At 50.9% G+C, this 24653-nt stretch overlaps 1 protein-coding gene across 2 annotated transcripts in view; it reads left to right on the top strand.

The window, feature by feature from the left end:
• Positions 1-24653, top strand: part of MIA2 (MIA SH3 domain ER export factor 2) — a 2742135-nt gene that overhangs the window by 2239077 nt on the left and 478405 nt on the right. The gene's annotated exons all lie outside the window — the stretch shown is intronic.

Genomic DNA, 24653 nt, shown 5'->3' with positions numbered 1-24653 from the left:
CATTTCTTCTCGCGGGTACGCCTTTATTTCATAAGACCGAACTGTCATTACTGTCAAAAGGTTTTCGCGTAATAACCCACTGTAACGTCTTTGTTTCGCAACACCGGTCTGTCAAATCCAAAGGTACTTACCTTGAATTGTTCTGCACAAGGGGAATTGGTTGTGTGTAGTATATTTGAAGTGTGGTTTTAATTTAAAAGAAGTCAAGTGTTTTGTGTACAGTTGGTCTAAAAATAAATGCACTTTTACTTTTTAACCAGAAACCTTGAGTCAGTGTTTGCTTGAGTCACAGTAATTGTAGTCCTTTGTGTAATCTTTACTACTGCTCGTTTGCTCTTGAGATACGACTGGCTGCTCAGCCACTGCTACCACTTTTTCTGTGTAGTACAGGCTTGTAACAAAGGTGAAATTGTACTACTACTTGTGGTCTTAATTGTGTGTAGTGGTCCCTAAGGGCACTGTACAGGATTCTGCCTAACACCCCTTAATATCACCATAGATGAAACCGCCTACGAAGAACAAGAGGTGGGCAGTCTCGAAACAAAACCTCACTTTTTGAAACTCTGGAGTCCATAAGGGACAAACTGGTAGCTAAGACAGCTCCCTGAAGACGACTCCGTGTAACATAATGGAGGCCCTTGTAGACCGATCCAGACAGGAGTCACACTTTAAACCAAGGCACAAGGATGCCCCAAATAAGAATCGGCAGGGGCCTTCCCTTGGGGCCAGTCAACAGGAGACGAATTCTAGAAAGGAGAGAGAAGCCAGAAGTAACACCCACAAGGTCCTATTAGAGAGAGTTTTGAAAGCGGACAAACGCCTAATAATGAACCATTCAAACATAATGACTCTCCTGCACAATGTGCCACAACTTAGAGTAATCGAACCTAAGGACATCAAGATTGTAGACTTCTGTAGAGAATCTGAAAATGACAGGGGCTGTCTACATATGACAACCCAGGCAGTAACAACCTTGATGATAAACACAATTGATGATCTGAGGGCCTTGGGATTTGATCTAAAGCTCTGTCCCCGGAGCATGGAGACCGCCGCCGACCTTGACATCATCCCCTCAGGGAATAGGGGGAGAGGACAAAACCGAACCGGCCAGATGGAAGAGGAAGAATCTGACAAACCCACCAGAAACATTCCAACAACCCTCCGTGGTCCAGAAGCACTGCGAATTACAATCAAAGGCAGGGCTTTTGCCATGGTACAATCGGATAAACCGAAGAAAGACCCCCCCCCCCCCCTGGAAACCAGGATCGGTATGGAAGAATCCTGGGATTGGTTGGGAAGGGCCCTGGTCCAACCGGCCACAGAATAGATTGAACAGAAGGGACGCCCCGGCGGGCTGAAGATAGGTTCCTACAATACCAGAATCTTCGTACACCTGTTTCAATACCGATCAAAGACTAACCAACCTGGATGTACTCTGTGTTCAGGAATCCTGGCTCAGAGATGGAAACCCCACTCCTAGATGGATTCACGGTATACCTGAACAAGGCTTCTAAAGGAACAAGAGGCAGACCATCGAAATTGCTCACGCTTATAAACAGAACGGCAGGAAAAGTGCAGAGTGATAAATCCCACTTCATTGATGCAGATTGCCTTAATAAAACTGCAAGAGACCTCAAACCCCAAGGAGGGAGTGCAGGTTATTTTGAACCTGTACTGGAACCCCAAAGTCAAAGAGGGAATATACATCTGACAATGAAATGGATTGATGATTTCAGAGCAAAATTGGAAGATCCTTGGATAATCATTTGCGGGGACCTGAACATCGACTGAATGGGGGCCTCCAAAGGTGACGAAAATGCTTGCCTAAAGAACAAGAACATCTGCACCCAGAACTGGTTGGAGGCAACCAGGAACAGGGACATTCATATAGTCAACGGCCAGGTGAAGGGGGACATGATGGGTGCAAAAACCTGGTCTACTGCTCGAGCTAGTGCCACGCTTGATTATTTTTTTGTTGACGGGGCAACGCTCCGAAGGGTGATCTCTTTGAAGGTCTACCCCGTCCCTCAGAGCGATCATAGCCCTTTCATTCTAAACTGCTTGAGACCAACTAAACAGGAGCATAACATCAGGTGTGACAACAGCTGGACATGTAAGGTCCATTTGGAGAGTGGCCGCAATAGGCTAAGGATCGACTCTAGTTCGCTCCCCGCTCTAGCAAAGGCCTTGAGTAAATGGCAAAAATCACCTGAACAGGGTGTGGGTTACGAATCCTGTCTTCTCTTATTCAGAGAAACACAATCGAGAAAGGGAAAGGGCCGGTTCAAGAGAAAGCATGTTTTTGACGAAGGGATCACTGATAAAAAGCGACAGTTGGCAAAGGATCACAGACCACTAGATTCAGCTCCATGTATCATCAGATCTGAGAAAAGGCGGGCAAGGAAGCAACAATATCGAAATTGGGTTAAGTCCCATAGAGCCACCTTACATCAAAAGGATGCAAAACAAATGATGATGGCCCTGAATTCTAAAAATGCCAAATACTTCGGGACTCTTGTGAACTGCAAAGAGTTCGCTAACTGAGCCCTTCAGCTAAATCCAATTCAGGAATCCCGTTGGGTGGAGCATTTTGAACTAATTCCAGGATAACTTTTTATTTGCATTTGTAAATCACAATAGCTTCATTTTTCTTTATGATATGCTGTTAGGGTACCACATAACAGAAACAATGGAAAAACATTAGGACCCCAACTGAGGTAAATAAGAACAAGAAAGAGAAAAGGGGCGGAATGAGGGTATATGGGGGGATCCCCGGGGTGGACCGGGCAAGGGCTCTCTGCAGTTCCGGGTCGCGGTTACAGGGTGCAAGTTCAATGTTTGTGGTAGGTTGGATAGCCGCGTTCACAGATCGGTGGGTCACTAGGCTGTTAGTCCATTTTCGTCAGCCAGCGGAGGGATGGGGGCTGTCTGGCTATGCCTGGGAATCTCTCTACAAAGTCCAAGAATGGGTCCCAGATGCTGTGGAACTTTATTTGGTTGCCCAGACTGATGACAGTGATTTTCTCGGCTGCAGCGATGTCCCAGCACTTAACCCACCAGACTGGGATCACTGGGCCCTCCGGTAGTTTCCACAGCTTGGCAATTGAGATCTTCGCTGCAGTCAGTAGGTGCGTGCAGAGGTCCGCCAGATTACAAGTCAACGGGAGCTGTCCTTCACCCGTATCTCCCAGTAGGACGATTCCCGGATCCCACGATATTGATAGTCCTGTGATATGTCGAATCTGCTCCAGGACCACCCTCCAAAACCTTTCCGCTTTCGGACACAACCATAGGAGGTGGAATAGCGTTCCTGTGCCCGTTCAGCCCCTCCAGCAGTGCGGCGGGATGGTGTTTTAGGCAGAATCGTGTGCAGTGCCCTTAGGGACCACTACACCCAATTAAGACTACAGGTGGCAATACAAGTTTTACCTTGGCCTGTACTACTATGTCAGAGTGGTAGCAGTGGTGGAGCAGCCAAGCTTATCTCAAGAGTATATGAGCAGTAGCAGAGATTACACAAAGGGACCACAATTACTGTGACTCAAGCAAACACTGACTCAAGGTTTCAGGTAGAAAAATATAAGTACATTTAATTTTAAACCATTCGTTATAAACACAACACTTCTATTAAACTTCAATGAAAACCACACGTTAAATATACTACAACTAACCAATTCACTTTGTACAGTAAGTCTCAAGGTAAGTACCCTGTGTTTGAAGGAACCGGTGTTATAAACAAAACGCGTTACTGCAAATACGATTGCGATCACTTTTTGACAGTTCGGTCTACTACACAAACACGTATCTGTGACATGAAATGCTACCGGGGCAAAAACAAACTTAGCACCTGAGATACCCAGAGGGAGTTGGAGACTAAAATCACAGGCAATATTTTGGTTAGGCAGGCAGAATCAAGAAACACTCAGAGACAGGAGGTCAAAAGTCAAAGGGCCGGAGCCAGGGTCGAAAGACACCGGGGCCAGTTGCCAAAGATCACACGGTCAGACAGTTCACGATTCAACGTAGCCAAAAGTACTTCGATATTGTCAATGTTCGGAAGCAAAAGTTATAAGAAGGAGGGAAGACAAGGGAGAGCCTTGGAAATGAAGAAAAAGGGATTCACCCAGTTTCCTCAGCAGAACACAGTACCTTGTTCCAGTGGTGCAGCCAGTGCCCTGGCAGTTGTTCCTGTTGGTTTCCCGCAGACCCACGATTCCTGGAGCTTCGTTGTGAAGGACGTCGTCTGAAGGGGGTCTGCACCACACAGGGATGAAGCCGGCAGCAGCGACGAGGAATAAAAGGTGCTCTTCTTAAAAACAGGAGAGGCTCTTCAGGTGGCTATCCGGACCACTACAGCAGTGTGCAGCGATTTCGACCACGGAAGAGGATCCTCTGGCTGTAGAAGATGAGCTGGTTATCCCCACCAAGCTCAAGGGAAGAAGACTGCGGACTGGATCTTGTGTGAGTCGTTGAAGGGCAGATGGCTCAGGACTGCAGCAGGGCTTCACCGGGACGGGGTAGTTGCAGCAGCCGTCGTTCTCTCCGCTTCTCTTCGGTTCCTTGTAGTTCCAGTGGCGACTCTGACTTCTAGCCCAAGAGACCTGCCTTTTATGTGAAAACCCCCCATTCACGCAGCCTGGCTGTCAATCACCCAGCAGGGGGGTTGTCCAGCCCGGACAACTACCCTAGCCAATCATGACAAAGTGCGACTTCGGTTTCCTAGGGTACCTTGTGCAGGGGGTGCCTACACCCCTCCCTCACATTCAGCCCACCCAGACACCCAGGCGCCTTGAGGAGGGCTTCTGGGCAGAAGCCCGCCAAAAGACAGTGAACAAAGAAGGCAAACCTAGCTTGCCGCGCAAAGTAAAACGTAAGAAGGACTTTAACAAAAAGAAATGGCGAATAAACCCAACCAGAGCCAAGAGAAAGACGATTTCGTCAAGCGGGTTTATATTCGAGGCTAATATAATAGCCAAGAACAGTACCACGTTTATCTAATATAATCGCGGTAGAAAAGTTAGGGTAGATACCACTGCCACCAGCCAAGTCTAAATGTTAAAAGAGTGAAACAATGCTCTATGAGGTACAGATACAAAGGGATACGAGTTAACCCTTTCCAGTACTCCATTGAAGATGGGGTGTACTGGATCTGTGGTAGATTGACTAATTAAAGTTAATGGTAACTTTACCCTTTTCTGGGGGAGAGTAGTCGCCTCAGAAATGGAGTCGAGGGAAGTCTCCAAGACAACCCTGTGCCACGGCACTCAATGTGCTGTGTGACACACAAAAAGAAGGGGGCTACTGAAGTGGTGTACTTCAGAGTCTACAATCACAAAAACAGGTAGAAACACATAGCAAAACCTAAGTAAGAGTGGGGGGAAAGTTCTCACTCTTACCAAGTGGAAAAAAATAAACTCCAGAAGTCCAGCAAAGCTGCTGGGGGACTCACTATGTGAGGGAAATTAGCCATAAATGAGAATTCTCCCTAAGAGTGGAGTTGCATTTGTGAAGGATTTCTGGCATCATGTACCACCTGTAGCAAACCTTGATGGCTCCCTCTTTATTCGTCACACATTTCGAGGTCTTGTGGGTTCTCGTCCAGATGCGTTCCCAACTAGTCCTGTCTAATTCTCGGCCTATGTTCCTCTCCCACCGTTTCATGTAGGGCTCCTTGGATTCGGGGTCTGCCCTGTCCAGCAGCCTGTACAGGGTCGAGATCTTCCCCCTGGGTGGGGTAGCCGTTAGTGTGCGCTCCAATGCTGTAAATTCTCTGTGTCCATGTGTCCTCATTGAGTCGTGTGACAACCAATGTCGGAGTTGGGCATAGCGGAACCTCTCGCCCTACTGTACCTGGAATTTCCTCTTGCAGTCCTCGATGTGAGTGGGGGGTCCCCTTTATAGAAGTCTGCTATGTGCTTCAGGCTGCCTGCCTTCCACTTGGGGAAAGCGTTTTGCCCTTGACCTCGGGTGAAGTCCGGGTTCTCCCAGACCGGGGAGAGTGGGCCCACCGTGCTCCTGCAGTTCCACTTCCTTGCTGCCTGTTTCCTGCTGCTTTCCGTGTTTCTGGTAGTCGAGAGGGGCCCGACGTTCGGGGGGTGCTTAGGCCATGTGATGTGTGGGAGGGATCCCAATGGGTGTTGGCTTCAGTCTTCCTCCAACTTTAGCCAGCAGGGTTTGTTGGTGCCCGGCAGCCAGTGAATGCCGCCGAGAGCTGGGCAGCTAAGCAGTACCTTTCACCTTCAGCGACTCCTAGGCCTCCGGATCCGGGGCTCCTGAGTAGAACTTTCCTGGTCACCCGGGGCTTCTTGCCCCCCCCCCCCCCCGCAAACAAATGTTAGCATGTTTGCTTGTAATTTCTGTTTGGCTTTTTTGGGAATTGCTATTGGGAGGGCTTGGCAGTGGTAGAGTAGTCTGGGAGACCAGGTTCATTTTAAGTGCAGTGATTCTCCCCAGCCAGGATATTTCCTGATCCTGCCAAAGGATCATGTCCGACCATAGGTCCTTCAGTAGGGGCGGGAAGTTCCATTTGTAGGTGTGCTCTGCTAGCTTCGGTAGGCGGACGCCTAGGTAATTTAGGTGGGATCTCGCCCATGGGATTGGGAGGTTGGCCGATAGGGAATCCAGCGTTGCTTTCGGAATGTTAATGCCCAATGCTGCAGACTTTGTTAGGTTAATCGAGAACCCGGAGGATGCTGATGCTTTAAAGCTGTTTAGCTCTTCCCATAGCGCCGCTAGGGATGTGCTTGGATGCGTTAATGTTAGCAACACATCATCGGCACATAGTGCTGCTTTGTAGGGGTCATTCTTGAACTTCAGTCCCTGTATCACCGGGCTCTGTCTGATCCTGGAGGCGAACAGTTCCATTGACAGGGCGAAGATGAGAGGCGACAGGGGACAGCCTTGGCGCGTGCTTCTCGTAATCGTGATTCTGAGAGACATGGCACCGTCGATTCTCAGGGTTGTGGTGGGGTGCTGATAGTTCGCCATCGTCCATTTCAGGAATTTCGGGCCTACTCCGTAGTGGCGTAGTGTCTCCCTCACATAACCCCAGTCCAGCATGTCGAGCACCTTGTTAGCTTCGAGGTAGGCTACCACTAGTTCTCCTCCAGTTCTATTAGCTGTCTCGATGAAATCTAGGGTGTGTTCAAGGTGTTGCGCCCGGGGATGAAGCCTGTTTGGTCTGGGTGGATGAGATCCGGGAGGAGCCCTGCAAGCCTGAATGCTAATAGCTTTGAGAAGATTTTAGAGTCCACGTTCATTAGAGCGATGGGGCGGAATGATGCGCAGAGTTCTGGGTTTGCTCCGGGTTTCGGATAAGGACCTTGACTGATAACTCCATGGAAGGGGTAGTGGAGCCCGTTCCCAGGAATGTGTTAAAGAGTGAAACTATGTGAGGGGCCAGGATGTGGTTATATTTCTTGTAAAATGACGCGGGCAGACCATCTTGGCCAGGTGCTGTGTTCTTCATGGAGAGGATCACTTCCGACACCTCTTCTGGAGATATAGGGTCCTCCAGGACGTCGAGCTGCGGGTTGGCTTTGTTGCTATTTAGATAGTAATACTGCTTCGTGTATGTCAAAGCTCAGGCCATGCGGTCTGCCAGGTGCATTTCCAGGACCACTTTCGCTTTGCAAAGCGCGTTCCATGACCTTGTCGATTGGCTACGTTTGTGGTTTGCTTCTTGCTCTGTTACCTGTTTCCAGTTCCTCTAATTTAAGTTGGTGTCTGCGCCTATGTGCCGCTGAGCAGTTCATAGCGACCCCTCAAATCACTGGCTTCATGGCATCCCACACCATCGCTTCCGTGGGTCCCTTGCCCACATTCTTTGTAAAGTAGTTAATTAGGGCTTCCGACAGTTCTTGGCTGTTTGCTATGTCCGTGATGAGATAGTCCTACAGCTTCCAGGCCCTTTGTTGCGCGCAAGTAGGCCCTCCGCCTGGAGCTGTGCTATGACAAGGGCGTGGTTGGAGATTACTCTTAGGCTGATGTGGACATCCACAATGCAGGGGAACAGCGCATCTGAGACGAGTAGGAGGTCTATTCTGGAGAGGCCCCTGTGGACATGCGAGTAGAAGGTGTAGTCGTGGGCTTTGTCATTCGCTAGCCTCCAGGCGTCGACCGTTCCCGTTTCTCTCAGGAATTCCGCGAGCCTCAGTGCCTTCGAGAAGTCTGATCCCATGGGTGGTAGGGTTTTGTCTGTAGTTGGGTCCAGGGTGAGGTTGAAGTCGCCCCCGATCAGCAGTTTACCTTTGGTGAAGGACGTTATTACTGGAAGAATCCTATGTGGGAAGCGCTCCTGGGCTTAGTTTGGACAGTAAATTGCTATGATGGTTATTGGGAGTTCGACCAGTAGGCCCTTGAGCATTAGGAACCTGCCCTCGGGGTCCTGCTTGATTGTGACCTCTGTCAGAGCCGCTGATTGGCTGAGCAGGACTGCCACCGCTCCTCTCTTCTGGCTGGAGGAAGCAAAGTATCTTTTGGGGAATCTTTGGTATCTGACTCGCTGTTCGTCTACGGCCAGAAGGTGTGTTTCTTGTAGGAAGACTACGTCCGCTTCTAGTTGGGCCAGGCAGCGTTCCACAGACTTCCGTTTTCTAGGGGAGTTAAGGCCCTGGACATTCCAGGTGATCATAGTCAAATTCTTTATGGACGACCCCATATCGAGTTGATCAGGTTGCGATTGGTGAGTGCCGTCGTGCTCCACTTTCCACTGATCTTTGCAGGCTGTTGTCGATTGGGTTGGACCCTGTATTGTCAGTTAGTGCCCCTTTCATTGTCCCAACTCCTTTAACCCTATGAAAAAAAAACTTGGTCAACTTGGCCATCCTTCGACCAATGGGGGCTCCGGCTGGGCCAACGCAATCCTCTGTAGATGAGACCCTTGGGCCTCTGTTGCGTGGGGATGAGAGCTGAGTGTAAGGTTGGGTTGTTATCATGCTGTGGAAGATCGATGCATAGCCAGCGGTTATGGCCGGCGTCTAGTTCTTTGGGTGGCGCCTGTTGGCTTTGGGGGTTTGGGGCATGGGTGCTGCCCCGTCTAATCCATTTTTGCCCTGGTATTTGATTTTAAGTGGGGGTCCCCTGATTCTCCAACAGCGTCTCTCTACTCGCGACCAAGACCGATTAGAGTCCTGTAGGTCTTCTTGGTCTGAGGGCACAGCTGCGTTGTTAGTTCCTTCCCCTGTGTCCGGGTTCAACTGTCTTTTCGCCTTGTGTATTTTGCGTACTTGGCTGATACTCTCGTTCCAGGTGAAAATTAGGGCTGTGGGGAAGCCCCAGTGGTACGACACGCCCTTCTCCCTCAGCCATTCCATGACTGGTTTCAGTACTTTCCTTTTCAGGAGTGTGACCAAGGCGAGATCTTGATATAGGGAGATGGAGGTGTCTCTGAACAGTATTTGCGGAGAGCTCCTGGACTCCGCATGATTTCTTCCTTGACTTTAAAGTAGTGTAGTCTTGCCAGGATGTCTGGCGGGGCTGAGGTGTTGTATTTCACTCTAGTTCTGTGGACACTGTCAAGAATCAGGGGGGAGTCGTCCGGCAGGGTTATTATGAAGCGGAAGAGGTCACTCACGTAGTGCTCGAGGTCCACATCCGAATGGATGTGGGGATCCCTCTCAGGCATATGTTGTTGCGGCGGGAGCGGTTCTCTGAGTCCTCCTGCTTAAGTTCAAGTGCTTCGCACCGGGCTTCTAGCGCATTCAGCCTGTCCGTCCCCTTCTCAATTTCGTAGCTGTGTTCGCACATGGTGGTTTTCAGCCTCCGTTGTTCTCGTCTCCAGTTCCCCCACTCTCACTTCTAGTTCTGTGATGATACTCTTTACCTCCTCAGTGTCCTTCTGAAACTCTTTGGTTAATGCTGCTAAGAGGTCCTGGAGGTCCTATTTGGTGACCCCATGATTCAGGGCCTCCTGGGATGGCTCAGTGTGCGTGTTCTCAGCATTAGTTTCCCCTGGTTCCAGGCGGTCCCCCCTCCTGGACCCATCTGTTGCAGGAGTAGGGTCCATCGCAATGTCTGTTTGCTTGGTTCGTTTTTTTGACATGGTGAGTTTAGGGCTGCGTCTCAGGTTGGGGTGCGGTGCTGAGGGTGCAGAGAGCAGGTTGGGGGACCGACGTGCAGTCCCAGGTCCGGGGATGAAGAGAGCAGTGACTGGTTGGCTACTCAGACTCTAGGTCACTCCAGCGTGTCTGGGGAGCCGTGACCTGCCCGTGCCTATGTGTGTCGGAGGTTCCAGACGCGGCCTCCCCCTCGGGGGTTGTTCCGGTGCGTGTTATGCAGGTCAACACTAGTGGTTTCTCCTGAGGACAGCCGGGGAGACTTTCTCTGGTTTTGCCGCGGTCTGTGTCGCTGCCTAGCGGGTGGTGGGTGCAGCCATTGGAGCAGGGTGTCCTCCGTGCAATAAAATGCCCATGTGGCTTCGCGGCTCAGCTCCCAGGATCAGCTGGTGGTTGGCCGCTCCGAGTCCTGGGGTGCGCTGGTAATACCAGCCTTCTTTGGGAGTGCGGAAGGGCCTTGGGCAGGCCCTGGGCACTTGCTTAAGTGGATGCCCCCCCCTGCTTCTGGGTATGGCTCGGCGCAAGCCCCTCTCCCTCAGTGATCTGATCCATCGAGTCCCTTGCTCCCGTTGAGATGGAGGGCCACGCCGTGGGGAGGCTCAGGTCGCGTGTGCTGGTGGGCGGCTCCGGCCCCTGGCCGTGTTCCGCCTGGCCTTTGCGCTAGCAGTGAGCACCGGTGCGAAGCTTGCGGGGCACTAATTGTTCTTTATTGGCCAGGTGGCGTCGTGATCCTTCCACTGGACCTGGCTGTGAGGTGCAACCCGGTAGTAGCTGAGGGTTGGCCGCTCTAAATCCTGGGGCTTTGTTGGGGGTGACCCAAATCACCGGGAGTGCAAGTGTGCCTTATGTCGGTGCGGGGCATTCACATAGGTGGGCCTCCCTCCGCTGTTTGGCTTTGTTACCGCAGTGGCCCCTCTCCCTCAGTGCTCTGTCCCACGGAGACCTTTACCCCTGTTGAGGGTAGCTCTGGATGCTTGCAGTGGTGGGAGGCTCCAGAGCCTGGCTGTGCGCCGTCGGGTTTTTAGTCCAGCAATGGGTGTCGGTATGAGGGCTCGGGGCCCTTGTGGCGTAGTTGCCTGCGTGGTGGGGTCTTCAGTACCCCTATTGCACTTGGCTGCTCGGGTGGGCAGAGTCTGCTTCTCCCACTGAGGAGGGGGCTCCATGAGGGGCCCCTGGCTTTATTTCAGTGTGGAGGGGCTGGGGGGGGCTCAGGGCCGCGTTGACCTTCACTTGACTGTGCCTTCCCGCGTTGCTGCCGGTCACCCTATCTCGCCTCCTGCTGCTTGTCGAGTGCTCCTGAGTGCTGTTGCCGGCCACCAAGCCGCGCTGGAGTGGGGTCTCCGGGCCCGCGGGCTGTGCTGTTGCTGGTTGCTGCAGGACTTCGGGATGTGCTGGCTCACAAGCTGTGCCGCATCAGGGGCTTGCAGTGCTCCTACTCCCCGGGTCCGGGGGTTCCCCGGGTCTGCGCGGACCTGTGGATTAATTGTCGGCGTGTGGGGCTAGATTGGCTACGCCGCCTCATGGGGACCATCTGCACCAGGAGAGTGGGGCTTCTCGGGTGAGGTTGCGGTGGCTGACGCTTGCCTCCGATCAGGAGCCACTTCTTCGCTTTCCTCACTTGGGGTCTGGCAGAGCCTCGGTGCCCCCGGCCGCTGTTATGTTTGTGGTTTACTGGTGCCCGCTATTTTGGTCTGCCACTGCCCCCGGCCACGATTCGGGCAAGGCGCCCCCCAAGTTCCAGGCATCATAGAGTGAGGTGTATTAGCTTGTTGCATGTCGCATCGCCTTGGCTTTCGAACGCGTCTATTAGGTGCGTTTAAAGTGTGGCTATCACCGGAGCATTTCGCATGGATGCGTGGCTTCAGCCGGGAGCTCTTACAGAGCCAAACCGACCGCCATGGCATGACGCCATTCCCCCCCATTTTGAACTAATTCAAGGCCAAAAACATTCTTGGAAAACGGTTCCTGGTCAAATACCTCAAGCTGAATCCTGGTCTATAGACTTTGATGAGAGGAAATTAAACACATCATCGCTAAAGCAAGCACGTCAAGAGCCCCGGGCCCTGACGGCATGACAAATGCCATGCTAAAAGGAGCCCCAGAGTTACCGACAGACTTTTGCCTGGTCTTGTTCAAGATAATTAAACAACTGGGGACAATCCTTGCCTCATGGAAAAGGGCGGTATTGGTGCCAATTTTTTTAAAAAGGGGGACAGAGCGAATACACAAAACTACCGCCCAATCTCCTTTTTGGATGTCATGGGGGAAAAAATGTGCTGCTTAAGCGGCTTAAAGAGTGGATAGAGAAGGCAGGCGACATCGACCCTAGACAATCTGGTTTCGTGGAAAATGTGGATTGCAGGTTGAACCTTCTATTGATCAGTTTCCTGAAAATGAAGACGCTTAAAGGAAATGACAAACTGTACCTGGCCTGTATTGACATGGAGGCAGCTTTTGACTGGGTTGATGGAGACATCCTGTGGTCAAAAATGGTAGAGTAAGGCTACCCTAGGGACCTTCTACCAGCCATTAAAGCGCTGCACACAGGGACTTCGATGCAGATCAGGCTGGATCAAGCTGGCAACCTAACTAAGGAGATGGAAACAGGCAGGGGGCTGAAACGGGGGTGCCACCTGGCACCAAATTTGTATAACTTTTACATCAATGATATGAAAGAGGTGCTTGAGCCAAGTAGATCATGCTCCCCTAGAATTAATGGCTGCCCCATGGTCCATCTCCTATATGCAGACTTCCTGGTGCTGCTGGACAGGACGCCACTTGGCCTCCAAAGAAAACTGGACGCTCTACAAGCTTACGTGGAACAGAATGAGCAAAAAATTAACATTGGAGATTCTGGAGATCAAAAACTCACAAGCAAAAACAAGAAAACCTTTTGGTTGGTGCCTGGGTAACAACAGAATAAGATCAATAACATCAACAAAGTACCTAGGTATAACAATTAGCTTGGACGGTGGTGAGAAGCCTTGGATCGCTAGTCTACGTATGAAAACCAACCAACTTACAGCCCAGGGCTTCGTAATGTGGAGAAAGTTTGGCAAATTCTCGCTTCAACCCATCATTAACTTTTACAACCAGAATGTGGCCCCTACCTTGACATATGCAGGAGAAGCTGGTTTGGGATTACCTTGGGAAACATGGGAAAAGCTTGAAAGCATTTTTTGGAAGCGAGTACCAAGACTCCCTAAAGCCATTCCGAAGGCTGTTATGAGACACAAATTGGGCCTGTACTCACTACACGCACAAATCATATTGAGATCACTGGCAACCTTTTTGTCCCCCGCAGTATCAAGTCATTAAAATTAACGATGAGGGGTTGACTTTCTGGCCTCTGACCCAATGGAGGGATAAATGTGTGGAAATCCTGGAAAATCTTAACATCCCTGTAGAATTACTATGGACCAACCCAAGGAGTGCAAAGATAGCCCTTATGTCAGAAACTGAAGTAAGACGCTCTGTCAAGGACTTGCACCCTTTCTAAAACACTCACTGGGCTTTCGAACATCACTCTGGAGTACCTGAAAAAATTTCCTAACCCAAGACACAGAAACCTGGTTCTGAGATTTGGCTGAACCTACTGATAACGAAGGGAGTCTTGTTCAAGTATGGTTTAGCAAAGGATAATAAGTGCCGGTTCTGTGGGTTACACGAAGAGTCATTGGAACATTTGACTTTATTCTGTCAGGAGCTTGGATTGGAAAGAAGCATCCACTTTTATGACAAACTGAAGAAGGGCCATGGCTTGATCGCCGACCTCTGGTGGGGAAACTCTCTATGGGGGGTTCTAGTACAAGGGCATTGAGGGCCTTGGGGGGGGGGGGGGGGGAGGAGGGGGTTCCTGGAGGTGACTTTTGGTAAGAAATATGTGGGTACAATACTAGACTAATTTCTACTTGAGAAGGATTCAGATGAATTTGTGCAGAAGCCAAAAGATGTTTTTCAAACGGGACTAAGGTTCAAGGGTGGCCTTGGAAAGAAGAAGGGACGACGACAGGCTTGCCTGGGGCAGGGATCGGAATGGGGAGTTTTTAAGACTCTGGTTAATAATGGTCACAACATGTTGTGTTTCATCCCTTGGCTAATGGTCATGGAAATTAATTGGAAATCAAGTTTGTTGTATTAACTGAACGCTTATTAAAAAAAAAAAAAAAATAAATGTTGAAAACAAAGGACACCTTGAGACCAGCCCAATAAGAGTTGAGGAATCCTGGTTGCATGGCCTGTGACGGGTGCACCATATGGTCTAACAACTGCGCCTAGATCAGAGAATCTGGATTGGTGAGAGCTAAAGACATTATGAACCTAGCTCAACAAAACCATTGCAACACTTTTGAACTATACTTGTTTTTTTAACAGAATTCTGAGAGCCCTTTTTTGTTCTGGATTGCCCTACTTAAAACTTGGGGAAGGGGACCCCAAGGATTGTTCTGGAACTTTAGTGCCTTGAGCTGTAAAAGGTAAACATTGAGACTTTTCTTTCATAGAACTTTCTTATGCTTGGGGAAGGGGAGCTGAGAGAAAGTTGTGAGCTGGAAGAAGCTCAGAACTTAGAATTAAACAGTGTTTTGTTTGAGTTTGACATCCCTACACATAGGTTTAATGTAGTTTTTTTTAAACTTCTTTTTATTAGACTGTTTCAGCAAATCCAATGGTCAACAACATACACAATGAAGAGGGCACATATCCAGCCCCAAATTATTCCCTTTGGATCCATCCCACTCCCCCAATGTCCTCGAGAGGGAGTCCTGCCATCGGCCCCCGGTGTCCATTGTGCGATATGTCGACCAAGCTTGGTGCAGAGACCACTAAACTAGAACACCATTTCCCTTCCCTTATCTCCCTCCTTCACCCCCACACTCCCATTACCAACTATCTCAACTAAGAACAAACTCAGGATTCGGGTTAGGTCGTAGAAGCAGGTATAAGTGAACGTGGCCTAGTAGGTGTGTGGGTGGGATCGTGTTGTGTGCTGTATGGCGAGTGTGGCGTTTTCAGCGTACTGATGGGAGCATACCGGTGACCGGTAACTGTATCCGGGCTTACATAAGCCTGGGGAGAAATTGTGGTTGTAGTGGTGCCAGTTGCCCCTGCAGGGGAAAGGTTGATTGTGGGAGGGCGAACAGGGCCCAAAATGTATTCCAGATCTGCTCTGGCCGGATTTGTTTGCCTTTGTGCACTGCACTCCAGGGAGCAGATTTTGGCCAGGAAGGTGACCAGTTGGGTTTCTGTGGGCGGTGCTGCTGCTTTCCAGTCCACTATCAATAACGTACGCGCTGCTAACACTATAGAGTTCAGAGTCCTGCAGGCGGATGCGTCGGTATGGCAATCTTTATCATTAGCCCCAAATAGTAGATCCATCGGGGTCGGTGTGGGATGCGAGCGATCACCAGCCTTTGCAACATATCCCAGTATGGTTTCATCTTTGGACATGACCATAGTATGTGACCCATAGTGCCCGTCGCTCCACAGCGGCGCCAGCACTGGGGAGAGGAAGTCAGACCCATTTTGGACAGCGTATAATACAGGCGTTGAATGATCTTGAATTGAATCTCCCTATGTTTTAAGTTCAGTGACATTCCGGGGATGGCTGTATAGAACTGGCAGATATCCCCTGTCTCTATCGAGATGTCGTGGTCATGTGCCCAGGCTGCTGCTAAGGCAGAGTTCCATCCCACATTGTTTACGATGGCCATAGAGTAGAAAACGCAGAGTCTCAAATGGGTGTTCGTCTGGTGCTCGAGTTGTAATTCGGAGGGGGCCGGGCGATGCTTGAGCTCTGTGGTGTGTCTTAATATCTCAGCCCGAATTGTACCGTACTGCAGCCAGTGACCCTCGTGCAGGTTCAGTGACCCAGCGACCTCAGAAAGAGCACGTATCCTCGGGCCGTCACACAGATCCAGTATCCTGACTTGCGCCCACTGGGTGTCCTGCAATGGATGTAGAGTAGGTATGTGGCCAAGTGAGAGTAGGACCTTAACGGACATTTTGATGTCTATACCTTGCTGGGCTTGGAGTCTGTGCCAATAGGCTACTGTCGGTCCCACTATCGGATGCAATTTGAGTTGCCGCTGTAGCTTTGTTGGGGGAGTGGCGAGGATGTCCAGTGGGGACGATGGGGCCATCAGCGCTTGCTCCATCGTCCTCCAGCTGGATCCATCGTTTGGGTTTAGCCAGCGTTGGTGCAACATATTTGGACTGCCATATAATAGCTCCTCCAGGACGGTAGCGCTAGGCCGCCTTCTTGTTTGGATGCAGTAAGGATCCCTGAGCAAATGCAAGCTCTCTTACTCCGCCAAATAACCTTTGAGAATGCGGTCTCGATGATTCGATACATTTTCGGGCTAGGGGCGCATGCCAGTATCATCGCCAGATAAATGAATTTGGTCATTGTGTTCATTTTGACCGCATTGATTCTGGCAGTCATGGATAGAGGCAGCGAGTCCCATCTAGTGAGGTCTGCGTGGATCCGCTCGACCATGTGCGGGTAGTTAAGGTCTCTAAGATCATTAATGCGGGCACTGATATTGACCGCCAGATATTTAATGTGATCTATTTGCAGTCTGAATGGCACAAACTCCCTAGCCCCCCGGGGTCCCAGGGAATGTCTGGCCGAAGCGGCAAGATCCCAGATTTGGCCCAGTTGACCCGATAGCCTGCCATCGGGCGGTATTGTTGTAGGAAGAATCTTACCCTGGGGAGAGATGTGTGGGTGTCGCCAATGTATAAGAGGAGGTTGTCGGCATATAGGGCTACTCAGTGTTCTGATCTGCCTCTCCACAGCCCCCATCACTGGGGATCCGACTGCAATACCACTGCTACTGGCTCAATTGATAGAGCTTCTAAAAGGGGCAACAGCGGGCAACCTTGGCGCGTACCTGAGTATAAGGTGAAGGGTGTCTGATGTGCGGCCGTTGGTGGTTACCGTTGCTTCGATATATGTGTATAGCAGGTGGATCAGAGCAATCGGAGAGGGGGGAAGGCCATAGTCAGCGAGGGCAAGGAACATAAAGTCCCTTTGTCAAAAGCCTTCTCTGTGTCAATCGTAAGGATCGAGTCGTCCTGCCCCGGTTCTTGTGTGATTATGTGTAGGAGCCGGCATACGTTATCCCCTGAATACTTTTTTCGATTGAATAATGTCTGGTCTTCGTGGCCCAGACGCAGTAGCACGGCTTCTAATTTCTGGGCCAGACATTTTGCGAGGACCTTAGCGTCGGAATTGATCAGAGAAATGGATCTATATTATCCGCAGTCATTGGGCCTCCCTTTTTTGTGGAAAACAACTATGTTCATTGACCACGGCAGGCATTCATTTTCGGTTGCCTCTGAGAATACTGCATGGAGTTTTGGGGCTACCTCATCAACCATAATCTTGTACAGATCTATCGGGATCCTGTCAGGGTCCAAGGCTTTACCTGAGTTTAGAGCGAGGATAGCCCGTCGGATGTCCGCCTCTGTCAGGCGGGTGTTGTACGCCTTGTATTGGACCCGTGGAATTTTGGGCAATTGGATGGCCTCCAGAATTCCTTGCATCGACTGCATGGGAAGCGCTTCTGGTTTTGCGTATAGTTGTGCGTAGAACTCTGCGAATCTAGAATTGATAGCGGCATCCCCTACTAAGAGGCTCCCTTCCCTGTCCCTTATGGCAGTGATCGCGTGGCCGACTCTTTGTTTCAGGGCGAGCACCATGAGACACAGGGGTCTATAATTTTCTAAGAAATACCTTTGGGTCCATGTTGGGGAGAATTCTCATAAATGGCTGATTTCCCTTACCTAATGAGTCCCTCGGCAGCTTTGCTGGATTTCTAGGGTTTATTTTTTTCATCTGGTAAGAGTAGGAGCCTTTTTCCCACTCTTATGTGTTTTGCTATGTGTGTTTGACATTTTGTGTGATCTTGGGCTATGGAGCCTCACCTAATCCTTAGACACCAATTTCTAATGTGTGTTACACAGCACCCTCAGTGCAGTGACACAGGGTTGTCGTTCAGACTTCCCACTGACTCCAGTTTCTGGGACTGACTACTGTCTCCCAGAAACAGGTAAAGTTACCATTAACTTTACTTAGTCTCTTTAAACCACAGACCCAGTACACCCCATCTTACATGGTGTATTGGAAAGGGTTACATCTTACCCCTTTTTGTCTGTCCCTCTTGGAGCACTGTTTCGCTCCCTTTCCATCAAGACTTGGCTGGTGGCAGTGGTAACTACCCTATGTTTTCTACCGCAGTTATGTTATATAACCATGGTATTGTTTTAGGCTATTCTATTAGCCTCGATCCTAAACCCGCTTGAACATATTGATTTTATTGTTGTTCCGGCTGGGTTTAGTCACCATTTCTTTTTGAAAAAGTCTTTCTCGTGTTCGTCTCTACGCGCCAAACCAGGTTTGGTTCCTTTGTTCACTGTCTTTTTGCGGGCTTCTGCACATAAGTCCTCCTTTAGGCGCCTGAAAGTCTGGGTAGGCAGGATGTGAGGGAGGGGTCTTCGGACCCCTGCCATGGATTCCCTTGGTAACCCAAGTCGCACTCCTGTTTGATTGGCTGGCTGACTGCCCTTGCCAGGACAGCCACCCTGCTGTGTGATTGACAGCCAGGCTGTGTGAATGGGGGAAAACTGCATAAAAAGCAGGTCTCTGGGTCTGGAAGAGCGGAGTCGCCACTGGAACGAAAGAACCGACGAGCTGATAGAAGCGGACCCCTACCACGACTGAACCGCCCGGTGAAGCCCTGCTGTAGGTCTGAATCTTCAACTCCAATGACATGGGAGGATCCTCCAGGAATCTTCATCCCTTGAGCTGGTGGGACCAACCAGTTCGCCCAAACTTCAAGCCAGGACCCCTCCTCTGGTCGAATTCACTGTACAGAGCTACAGTGGGCCGAATAGCCAGGACGGTCGGACCATGCTTGGGTTTTAAGGAGCGCACCTTTTATTCGTCGTTTTGCTCTGCTGGTGGTTTCTTCCCTGGGTAGCGCAGGACCCTCCAGCTTCCTACTTCGTGTTAGTCCGACAGTCGCTTCAGGAACCATGAGCCTGCAGGAACTACCAGGAACGTCTGCCCCAGCTACAGCTTCTTCTCCGTTTTAAGGTACTGTGCAAACCCGGTTGCTCGTTTCGTTCAGCCGCGGTGAAAGTGTGTGAAATCTTTCACCAAACCGAGGGCTTGTCCTTCTCTTATTATAACACTAACTTTTCTACCAACCAACTTAGTCCAGAACTCGTGGCACAAACTTTACCGCAAACTACCCTGAACTGTGTGATCTTGAGCAAAAGACTTTTGGTCCCATTGACTTTGGCCCTAAGCCTTTCTTACCTGATCCTATCACTGTAGTCTCTCTTGGTTCCATTTCTACCTAACTGCCTTTCCCTCCCTTTTTAATTATCAGAGTGCCATTTTGTTCCCATTTCATTTTGTGAGCCTAACTTGTCTGAAAACTATTGGGAGTGGTGTATTAAGAGTATGATTTTTAAACTGCTAATAATATTGTAATGTTATACAACTGAAGAGTAAAATAAATGTATATTCTTTTACTTGAAAACCTTGAGTCAGTGTTTGCCTGAATCATAGTAATTGCTGTCCTTTGTGTAACTATTTGATACTGCTCACTTACTCTTGAGATAAGTCTGTCTGCTCAGGCACTGCTACCACTTTTTCTGTGTGGCACAGGCTTGTACCAAAGGTGAATTTGTGCTGCCCCTTGAAGTCTTAATTTTTAGTAATGTTCCCAAAGGGTACTGCATAGGATTCTGCCTAACAGTCCAGCTTGAGTTGGATCTTTGGGCTCTAGTCGTAGCAACACAGAGCTGCAGGAGAGTCTGCTGGTCTGGCGCCGCCTTGTGTTGCTTTTCTAGGGCTTGCAAGGCTTGTGTCAGCTGGTGCTCCTGGGCTCGCCATTTCTAAAGTTTATGCGCCCATCTGGAGATGCACTGACCTCTCATGCAGGCCTTAAATGCATCCCAGCATGAGAGAGTGGTGTAGGAGGAATTGAGATTGGTGTCCCATAACAAAGCCATGTCCCCCCTGAGATGGTCTACGAAATCTGGGTATGCCAGGGCCCTCCGGTTGAGTCGCCAGTGTGGGGGATTTTGGGGGGTATCCAGCAGGTTCAGCCGTATTTTTACAAGTTCGTGGTCGGGAAGGGCAGTGGGGAGTATGGAGCAATCGTCCAGAGTGTGTCATATCGTGCCCAGGGCCTGCCAGTAGTCAATCCTGGTATAGCTCTGGTGTCTAAATGAGTAAAAGGTGTAATCTCTATGACGGCCGTGCTCGACTCTCCACACATCCTCCAGACCTAAATCCGCGAGGAGAGAGGAGAGGGCAACCAGCTTCTTTGGCCCACCTCTGGTAGTTTGACTCATGGTAAGTCTGTCAAGGTCTAGTTTTACATTTAGGTACCCCCTATCAGTGTGTGTCATCTCATATAGGGTGCACAGGTGGCAAAGGTATATGTAAAAAAAAAAAAAAAAAAACAACAAACAGGGGTATCTGTTGTTGGGGCGTATATGTTGATAAGTTTTATCGGGTGTTCAGTCAGTAAGCCTTGCACTAGGACATACCTCCCGTCCTTGTCCACAATCGTGTTTTGAATTATAAGTGGCACCGGTCTGTGGACCAAGATGGAGACTCCTCGCCTACCCTGGCAGGGGGGCCTGTGCAGCTGCCCCTACCCATCCCCCCACAAGTTTCTTCGACTCCCCATCATTAAGGTGAGTTTCCTGGAGGAATACTATATCCCCATTGAGGTCCCTGAGGTGGTTCAAGGCACGCCTGCGCTTAATGGGGTGGCCCATTCCTTGTACATTTAGGGTAATCAATGTGTACATAGCCATCTAACCATTGTGGTGGACCCTTATCGGCCATCCCACATATCGGGGCATTCTTAGTACCGACCCCCTGAAATAAATTATGTTGAAGTCGCTTAGCATGTGCTTACCCTTGTATACTGGATCTGAGGTGTGTACTAAACTTTGGTCACAAACAAAAACAATTCAGAGAAAAATCCCTTTTGTAACATTGGGCGTGGATCTACCACATCCAATACTAGGCCATAAGCCCATGCATGGTGTCTATGAGCGCGGCCTTCCGAGGTCGCACTCGTTGCCGTGCATGATGAAAGACCCTCTACCTGTGGCCAGTGGTCCTGCGGGACAGCTGCGGTGCCTGGTCCGAGAGATGACTGCTGCACTCTGGTAGTTGAAATGAAGTACAGACTGGTTGGCACTCGCTGGGCTTAAGACATCGATGCTGAGGTTGAGGGAATCCTCGGTGCAGTTATCAAGGGAGTCGAAAGCCACAGGACCGCTCTGGTGCACGGACCTTCCGCTGTTTCTGCTGCCTGTAGTTTGCTGGAGATCATGACTGTGGCGGGAGTCTTGACATGGGGATTGAAGCAGTCTTTGCGCTCTTGGCGCCAAAGCAGGCGTGTTTTGGACGTGGTCGCCTGTGTAGGTGTTTGAGCCTTCAGATTTGTAGCAGTGGGTTTCAAGCTCTGGGGCGTCCCCTAGGCAGAGGTTCACATTTCAGGCTCCCTGCACCCCCAATCTGGTCCCCTCAGGCCTCGCCCAATTTTTGCCTCCTCCCTCTGTTTTGTGGCAAGCAAAATTCAGACGAAGTCATCGCATGTGATGTCTCTGCCCTTGATTCGAATTCCTGTGGATAGTCTGTGGAGATGAGGTTTTGGTGCTGCAGAAATCGCCAGGCGTCTTCGGGATCATCGAACGTGTGCCATTGGCGATCTATTTGTACGCACCAAACTGCTAGACCCCTCAGTGCCTCGAACAAGGGGTTGAATCCCTTCCTCTGGCGGGACACCTCAGCTGAATAGTCATTGAAGAGTCTAATGGGAACCTCATTGATGTTCCCCTGCCCCACGGCCCTGCAAGCCTTTAGGATCACCATCTTGTGTTGGAAGTTAAAGAGTCTGAGTGTTATGGGTCTAGGGCGTTCACCCGTCGCTGGTTTCGGGATAGGTGCGCGATGTGTTCTTTCTATTGTCAGCTCCCTGGGGTTTTGATGTGGAGGACGTCTTGCATGAAATTGTACATGAAGGACTCCAAGTCTGGTCCTTCTGCATTCTCCAGGAAGCCGAGCATTCTTAGATTGTTTCATCTGGACTCATTTTCTTGGTCCTCCATTTTAGCACCAAGGCGCTGGACCTCCTTGATGACTCCATCTAAATCTGTGGCCGTCGAATCCTGATTGTCTTCGAGAGAGCTGATACTTCGCTCATTCTCGGTCGTTCTTTCAGCCTGAATGGTAAGCCGAGCCTGAACATCTTGAAGATTGCGCTTTATATCTTGGACCGTGGTATTGGTCTCCTGGGTGCGCTGGCCGATTAGCTTAATTCCGGCAAGGATCGCCTGGAGTTGCGACGGGATATCCATGTTCACCTTGCGTCTGGCAGAGCGTCTAGGCGCTGGGTGTTGCACCGGTTGTTTCTTCTGAGGGGCCGGGCGGTTTATCCAGAATTTGCTTTACCATAGCCCTTAGGTGTCTCCTGTTTTTGGCGGTGTGCGGGACCGCACCGCGATGAGCGCAGGTCTGGCAAGGTGGCAGCGCCTTTATTTATTGTGTGAGGATCACTCCCCGGTTCCTTCGTCCCGCACGTGCCCTAGGTGTAGGATCGGTCCCCTGTTCGTTCGTCCCGCACGTGCCCTAGGTGGTGTTCCCCTCGGGGAGCCAATCTCGATGGGTTTGGTTTGTGTAAACTCAAGGTGCCGTACTCTTTCTTGGGGTAGTCCCTTCAGGGGTTAATGGCAGCGGCTGATGTTGCTCAAAGGGCCAGCCGCCCTTGAGGGGTAGGCTGCGTGGTAAGGGGGACTGCCCCTGCTGACACAGGTCCAGTAGTTGGTGGGTCTTACTACTCCAAGTACGCCTCCGGGCCCGGAAGCCCAGGTGTGCGGCGATGTAGGGCTGTGTCTTCGGTTGGTGATAGGGTCTCAGTAATTTGATCCGGGCGGTTGCCTCCCTGTGCATTCTGCTATATGCGTTCCTTGCCGCTGCTTCCAGGATGTGAAGATGGAGGGCGGCCTCACACTTGCAGTCTTGTCTGTTCCCTGGGCAGCGGGTCTCGTGGGGCCTACAGCTCTCGGGTTTGTGCCTGTGTGTTAGTTGTGTGGTATGGGTTCTCTCAGGGTAGCGCTGAGCGTAAATCCTTAGATGGTCTTCTCCAATCTGGTCCCCCGTCTGAGGTTGGACCTGCAGTGGGGGGTATTATTAGCGCTGTTGTGCAGCTTGAGCAGAATGCCCTTGTGCTGATCATTTGAAAGACTGGAGATACAATGGTGTGGAGGAGCGCACCCCCCGTCAGGCAGGGACAGACAGCTCAGGCCAGGCGGCAGCTGCTAACCTCAATACGACGGGTGTGCTCTCTCCATAGTAGGGGTACCCCAGTGCCACCGTGAGGGATGGGATCGGCTGGCCACGTTGTTATGCTGCCAACGGATGGGACCGTACACTGTAATGGTCAGAGGGAGCTGCGTTTGCCGCCCTTCGTGCCTCTGTTTCGATGCTTGAAGGGGGACTTATTGATGGTCCCGGCGTCGTGGTTCTAGAGGCTCCTTATGTGTTTGAAGTCTGCCCCAACGCCACCATGAATGCACGCCGCCGGGCGTGTTCGTTAGCCACCATTCTAGTCTGTGGGCCCCTCTCCATCTAGTCCAGGCCTGCGGTCCACCCGGCGGGGCATCTCCGGGTTCTTCTCGGGTCCCGGCGACCGTGCGGTGGGGGGGGTGCCCGTAACTCTCCAGGGCTGGAGTGCGGAAATGGATGTGGCCTATGCCCACTCCGGTGCGCACTGACCCCAAGTGCACAGGGTGTCACGCTCTAACCCTGGGCGGAAACCCCACCTCACCCGGGTACACGGCCGGCCAAGGTCTCCCCACCCCCTTGGGACAGTCCTGCGTCTCCGCTCACCTCTACAGACTGCCGTCTTTTGTCTTCTGTGGCACTGCAGGTCTGCATGTGGGGGGTGCCTCACACGTCCGGGGGCAGCACGGCCCGCGGGAGTACGCCAGGTGGGGCGCCGGTCCGGCACTGCTTCCTTTGTGCCGGGCACCCTGTGTAGCTTGCTGTCTACAGGTGTTATTGTTTCCACGCCTCTCTCGGGGGTCGGCGCCTCCCTGGAGCAGCCGGGCACCCTGATGATGATCCTTAGCTCGCTGGCCCAGGCAGACCCATATACATGGGTGGGCGTGTTCCCGCATCGCCCTTAACACTTGGGTAGCGGAAGCTTGAGGCCTCTCTCAGTCATTGTGTCAGATGGCGTCTCAACGGCCATGCAGTCGGTTGGCACTTCTCAACAGCTATGCCTGTGCAGTTCTGCTTCCTGCGAGTACATTTTCCGCCGCACTCCAGGGGATGAAGAAGGATATTTTATAATGCCATGGCGGGCCCGCAGATTGCTTCACAGGCCCGTGGCCATCTTGCTCGGGCTCTCCTAAAGAATCCTTTGATATAGTTGTGAGGGCAAGGATAGGTTTTGCACACAAACAGACTTTTAAAGTTGAACTCTTTGATACAGACTTTCCTTAGTTTTATTCCGGTAGGGAAAACCCACATTAGTATATGGAAAGTTTAGGCCTTAC

The sequence above is a fragment of the Ambystoma mexicanum genome, chromosome 14, assembly GCF_040938575.1.
Source record: "Ambystoma mexicanum isolate Mex_15411 chromosome 14, UKY_AmexF1_1, whole genome shotgun sequence".
Classification (NCBI taxonomy): Eukaryota; Metazoa; Chordata; class Amphibia; order Caudata; family Ambystomatidae; genus Ambystoma; species Ambystoma mexicanum.
Note: the sequence above shows the minus strand (reverse complement) of the source record. Positions and strands in the feature narration are given on the sequence as shown.